Source organism: Anarrhichthys ocellatus, unplaced genomic scaffold (assembly GCF_004355925.1).
Source record: "Anarrhichthys ocellatus isolate YVR2014 unplaced genomic scaffold, GSC_Weel_1.0 scaffold363, whole genome shotgun sequence".
Classification (NCBI taxonomy): domain Eukaryota; kingdom Metazoa; phylum Chordata; class Actinopteri; order Perciformes; family Anarhichadidae; genus Anarrhichthys; species Anarrhichthys ocellatus.
The window spans coordinates 46,346-52,486 of NW_022280353.1; the positions used below are offsets into that span (position 1 = coordinate 46,346).

The window sequence follows — 6,141 nt, forward strand, 5'->3', positions numbered from 1 at the left end:
GACGACTAAACTACTCAGTTAGGTTTAGGCGACTAAACTACTCAGTTGGGTTGAGACAACGAAACTTGTCAGTTGGGTTTAGACAACGAAACTACTTGGTTAGATTTAGTAAAAGATGTTGGTTTGGGTTAAAATAATTACAGAACTACTTGGAAGTTATGTGACAGATAAGTAAACTTATCTTCTGGTTTCACTCGGAACACAAATAGCGGTTTCTTGGGTGAAACATTGTGTGTTTTGATCCGACCTCCATCCTACATGACCTACATCACTCTTTATACTGTCTGCTTCACCATTATTTTAATTATGAATTGATTTTCATCTGATACATACAAATTACAGTGCATTACTTTTTGCAGGTGAAGCTACTAACCATGTTTGATAACAGCCTTGGTTCTGATTCACACACTTCTGTCCACAAAGACGATGCTAATTGTATCAGAAGTGCATAGAAAGAAGTCGAATAATTCTACTTTATAACTCAATCTTTAAAAAAATGCCGTTTTTGTTTTCAAATCCAGAGTAGTATTTGTTCTCGAAGGTTAATATTTATTTCGGTGTCTTCTAAAAGTACTGATGGAGAAAGATGAAGAGGTCCTCCTCAACACTTTGGAGCATCTAAAAGCGGCGGAATTAAAAACGTTCCAGCAGTACTGTACAGCCGCAGTGGATCCCAGAAGGCCTCCTAGCAATCCCAGTCTGTCGACTGGAGAATGCAGACAGGATGGACACGGTGGATCGTGGATCAGATGGTGAAGACCTACTGCACAAACATCATTAAGGTGGCCATAATGGTTTTGGAAAAGATGCGAAGGAATGATCTGGTGGAGAAATTATCAAACACTAGATCAGAATCTACAGGTAAGTTGTTAAAAAAAGAGGGACAAAGACATGAGATGCATATCACAAAGATACAACCGAAGTAAAGATAATTAATGTGCCTCATAAATCCTCCGTATATCTTTATATTCCTCAGAAAATCCAAAGGGATCCAACGGAAATATTATACCAGTAAATTAAAGCACTATCTCATTTGTATCATCTCTTTTTTTTATTCATTCAGAGATTGCCAACTGTCAACAGCAACTCAAATCCAACCTGAAGAAGAAGTTTAAGTACTTATTCGAGACAGTCGCAAAAGCAGGAAAGGTGAAACTTCTGAACCAGATCTACACAGAGATCTACATCACAGAAGGAGGGACCGGAGAGGTCAACATGGAACATGAGGTCAGACAGATTGAAGCAGCATTCAGGAAACCAGCAACACCGGAAACAACCATCAGACAAGAAGACCTCTTTAAAGCCTCACCTGGAGGAGAGGAACCAATCAGAACAGTGATGACAAAGGGAGTGGCTGGCATTGGGAAAACAATCTTAACACAGAAGTTCACTCTGGACTGGGCTGAAGACAAAGACTACCAGGACATACAGTTCACATTTCCATTCACTTTCAGAGAGCTGAATGTGCTGAAAGAGAAACAGTTCAGCTTGGTGGAACTTGTTCATCACTTCTTCAGTGAAACCAAAGAAGCAGGAATCTGCAGGTTTTGAAGAGTTCCTGGTTCTGTTCATCTTTGACGGTCTGGATGAGTGTCGACTTCCTCTGGACTTCCACCACACTGAGATCCTGACTGATGTTACAGAGTCCACCTCAGTGGATGTGCTGCTGACAAACCTCTTCAGGGGGAAACTGCTTCCTTCTGCTCGCCTCTGGATAACCACACGACCTGCAGCAGCCAATCAGATCCCTCCTGAGTGTGTTGACATGGTGACAGAGGTCAGAGGGTTCACTGACCCACAGAAGGAGGATTACTTCAGGAAGAGATTCAGAGATGAGGAGCAGGCCAGCAGGATCATCTCCCACATCAAGACCTCACGAAGCCTCCACATCATGTGCCACATCCCAGTCTTCTGCTGGATCACTGCTACAGTTCTGGAGGATGTGTTGAAGGCCAGAGAGGGAGGAGAGCTGCCCAAGACCGTGACTGAGATGTACATCCACTTCCTGGTGGTTCAGTCCAAACTGAAGAAGGTGAAGTATGATGGAGGAGCTGCGACGGATCCACACTGGAGTCCAGAGAGCAGGGAGATGACTGAGTCTCTGGGAAAACTGGCTTTTGATCAGCTGCAGAAAGGAAACCTGATCTTCTATGAATCCGACCTCACAGAGTGTGGCATCGATATCAGAACAGCCTCAAAGTACTCAGGAGTGTTCACAGAGGTCTTTAGAGAGGAGAGAGGACTGTACCAGGACAAAGTGTTCTGCTTCGTCCATCTGAGTGTTCAGGAGTTTCTGGCTGCTCTTCATGTCCATCTGACCTTCATCAACTCTGGTGTCAATCTGGTGGCAGACACATCGTGGACCGGACTTTTGACCTTATTGTGGTCTAAAGTCTTCAGAAACAAACCTGAACTAACACATATCTACCAGAGTGCTGTGGACAAGGCCTTACAGAGTCCAAATGGACACCTGGACTTGTTCCTCCGCTTCCTCCTTGGTCTTTCTCTGGAGACCAATCAGACTCTCCTACGAGGTCTGCTGACACAGACAGGAAGTAGCTCACAGACCAATCAGGAAACAGTCCAGTACATCAAGAAGAAGATCAGTGACGATGTGTCTCCAGAGAAAAGCATCAATCTGTTCCACTGTCTGAATGAACTGAATGATTGTTCTCTAGTGGAGGAGATCCAACAGTCCCTGATTTCAGGACGTCTCTCCACAGATAAACTGTCTCCTGCTCAGTGGTCAGCTCTGGTCTTCATCTTACTGACATCAGGAAAAGATCTGGACGTATTTGACCTGAAGAAATACTCTGCTTCAGAGGAGGCTCTTCTGATGCTGCTGCCAGTGATCAAAGCCTCCAACAAAGCTCTGTAGGTGGAAGAATCTCTGGATATATTAATTAATTCAGGCATTTTGTTTGTGTTAATCTCTCATTCTTCTCAGGCTGAGTGGCTGTAACCTGTCTGAGGGAAGCTGTGAAGCTCTGTCCTCAGTCCTCAGCTCCCAGTCCTCTAGTCTGAGAGAGTTGGACCTGAGTGACAACAACCTGCAGGACTCAGGAGTGAAGCTGCTCTCTGCTGGACTCAAGAGTCCACATTGTACACTGGAAACTGTCAGGTCAGTATTCAGACCTTTTTCTAAACAGATTATAACACTGTTTAACATGGTAATATATCCACAATGTTTAAGCTTTCTCTGTTTACATGATTGTGTTACTAGTTGCAGACCTTCCAAAGGCTAATGGTGAAAGTCTTGAAAGGCCTGCAGGGAGACATCTGTCGATCTAGATGACATAATTGTTTATTCGTCATCTGTATCAGTATTTTGAGTGTCTTTGGATTGTCAATGATTGTTAATCGGATAATCAACCTCAAGAAATCTAGATTCTGCATGCAGGAAAGTTGATTTATTAAGAGCCTGCAGACAGTTGATTTTTATAAACTAACTAATAAAAGTGCTAAGCAGATGATCAGTATGTTATTGACTTGTATGTGACTGAAACTATATCTCCAGTCTTTCAGGTTGTCAGGTCACAGGTGAAGGCTGTGCTTCTCTGGCCTCAGCTCTGAGGGGCAACCCCTCCCATCTGAAAGAGCTGGACCTGAGCTACAATCATCCAGGAGACACAGGAACGAAACTCCTGTCTGCTGGACTGGACGATCCACACTGGAAACTGGAGACCCTCAGGTATTAGCAGACAAAAGTCAACGCTTCAGCAGAGTTAAGAGTCGACCATACTCAGAACTCTGAATATGAGTCATAAGGTGCATAGTCCTCTATCTAAACATGGTAGTTTGCACCTCTTAATTAACTGAATACAATTTGGGTGCCTTTCCCAGTCCCACACAAAGTCACTTTACTAATACCAGTGTGCGAAATACTCGATGGCAATCGGGGGGGGGGGGGGGTCCAGACTCAGAACGTAATATACAAGATATGCACTATTATACACACTTTGCACTCGCATCACGAAGGCTAATATCATTAAAAAATAAGGCCACTCACACAACGCAACAACACAATAACTACGTCCTGCAACAGAACAATAACAATCCAGGTTCTGGATTAAAGATACTGGATCAAAATTTGTCCAAAGGGGTTCGGTTTAGGTCCACATACAGACGTGAAGACCGACTCGCTTTGCAACCAGTTGCGTCTCTGGCAGGTCGTTTCATTTATGGTTGAAAATCGTCTCTCGCACTAACTGATGGGCATTAGTAAGCTTTTAAAAGACATTTTAGTGACAATTGCAAGTAACAAATAATTGTCTTATGGTTTAAAAAAAACAGAAAATGTTGCTGTTGAGGCTTTCAGGAGGTCTGAAGTGTCAATTCCGCACGTTGTTGCCAACACAATAACTCACTTCCTGCTCAGTACAGTTATTAAATGTCTCTGTTTTTAAAGTATGAAATAAGATGATAGATGTCTCTGTTTGTTCCTCCAGTATGGACCATGGTGGAGAGCACAGACTGAAACCTGGCATGAGGAAGTGTAAGTGTGGAGTCAGTTTGCCGGTGATTTTCTTAAAAGAGACAGTCAGTAGTTCTGATATTTATATATTTTAAATGATATATCAACAAGTAAAACCATAGAGCCTTCAGTTGTCTTCTTCTCTCCATCAGACTCCTGCGAACTCACACTGAACCCAAGCACAGCGAACAAAAAACTCAAACTGTCTGACCGCAACAGGAAGGTGACATTGGTGAGAAAGGAGTAGAAATACCCCGATCAGCCAGACAGATTTGACTGCTGGGACCAGCTGCTGTGCCGTAACGGTCTGACTGGTCGCTGTTACTGGGAGGTGGAGTGGGAAGGAGTGGTTCATGTGGCAGAGGAATCAGAAGGAAAGGAGACGGATATGACTCCAGGTTTGGAGGGAACGATCAGTCGTGGATTCTCTACTGCTCTGACAGCGGTTACTCAGCCTGGCACGATAACAAAAAAGCAGACCTCCCTTCCTCCTCTTCCTCCTCCTCTAACAGAGTAGCAGTGTACGTGGACCCTCCTGCTGGCACTCTGTCCTTCTTCCGCGTCTCTTCGGACGAGCGGATCCACCTCCACACCTTCAACACCACATTCACCGAGCTCCTCTATCCTGGGTTTGGGTTCTTGAGACTCAGTTCATCGGTGTCTCTGTGTCGTCCATATTAGGGAGAGTCTCAAACTCAAACTGCTGACTGAAAGCAGACAGTCCGCTCTGTACACCGTCACTGACGACGCTGACATGCACCAAATATTCACGTTTTTGCTCATACCTTCAAAAACACCAGTGCAAACAGTGAACAGGAAGTGACCATATCTGGACTGAGGAGATTCTTACACTGTGTGTGAACTAGAAGAAGAAACAATCATTTGTTTTTAACTGTATGTTTACTAGAATATTTTTGGGTGGATGTTCAACATTATATAAGAAGAAAAACTGGTAACGAGAAAGAAAAAGATATGATGTTCTTTGTACCGTTATTTTTTTTAGGAAAATTCCACATTCACAAGAAGAGATGGGCTCCAAACCAGACTTTGAACATTTTTTATCAAGAACTGAGACAATATGGCACCACGATAAGAAGACAGTAACAAATATTTTATTTTATTTTATTTTATTTTATTTACTGCTGGTCTGAGGTTTGTTTGTACAAATTGTTAAATTAACTTTTTTCTTTCATTAAAAAAAAACACCTGGTAACTTCTCTAACCTTTCTTTGCTGTACATCCGGGTCACAAACTCATCTATTTCCGGTGTTAGACATAAACAAACCGCACACGTGCGTCGTGTCAGCTGTGGATCGTTAACGGTCTGCCCCCCGGTTGTCATGGTGAAGTGCGTGGTCTCCACGTGTCCGAACCGCACGCTGACGGTTAACCGACTTAACTTCAACCGACCACAGAAGAAGAGGTTCTTCAACTTCCCCAGAGACCCGAGCCGGGTCAAGGTACGGACGGACGAACGAGGCTAACACGGGTTTAGGACGCCGTTACGTATATGTATATATATATGTATGTATATGTATATATATATGTATGTATATGTATATATATATGTATGTATATGTATATATATATGTATGTATATGTATATATATATGTATATACATGTATGTATATGTATATATATATGTATGTATATGTATATATATATG

The 6,141-nt window shown here is 42.9% G+C and overlaps 1 pseudogene; it reads left to right on the forward strand.

Moving 5' to 3' along the window:
• The window catches only part of LOC116401347 (uncharacterized), a 9,811-nt pseudogene extending 4,656 nt beyond the window's left edge, over positions 1-5,155 (forward strand).
• The last annotated feature ends 986 nt before the right edge of the window (positions 5,156-6,141 follow it).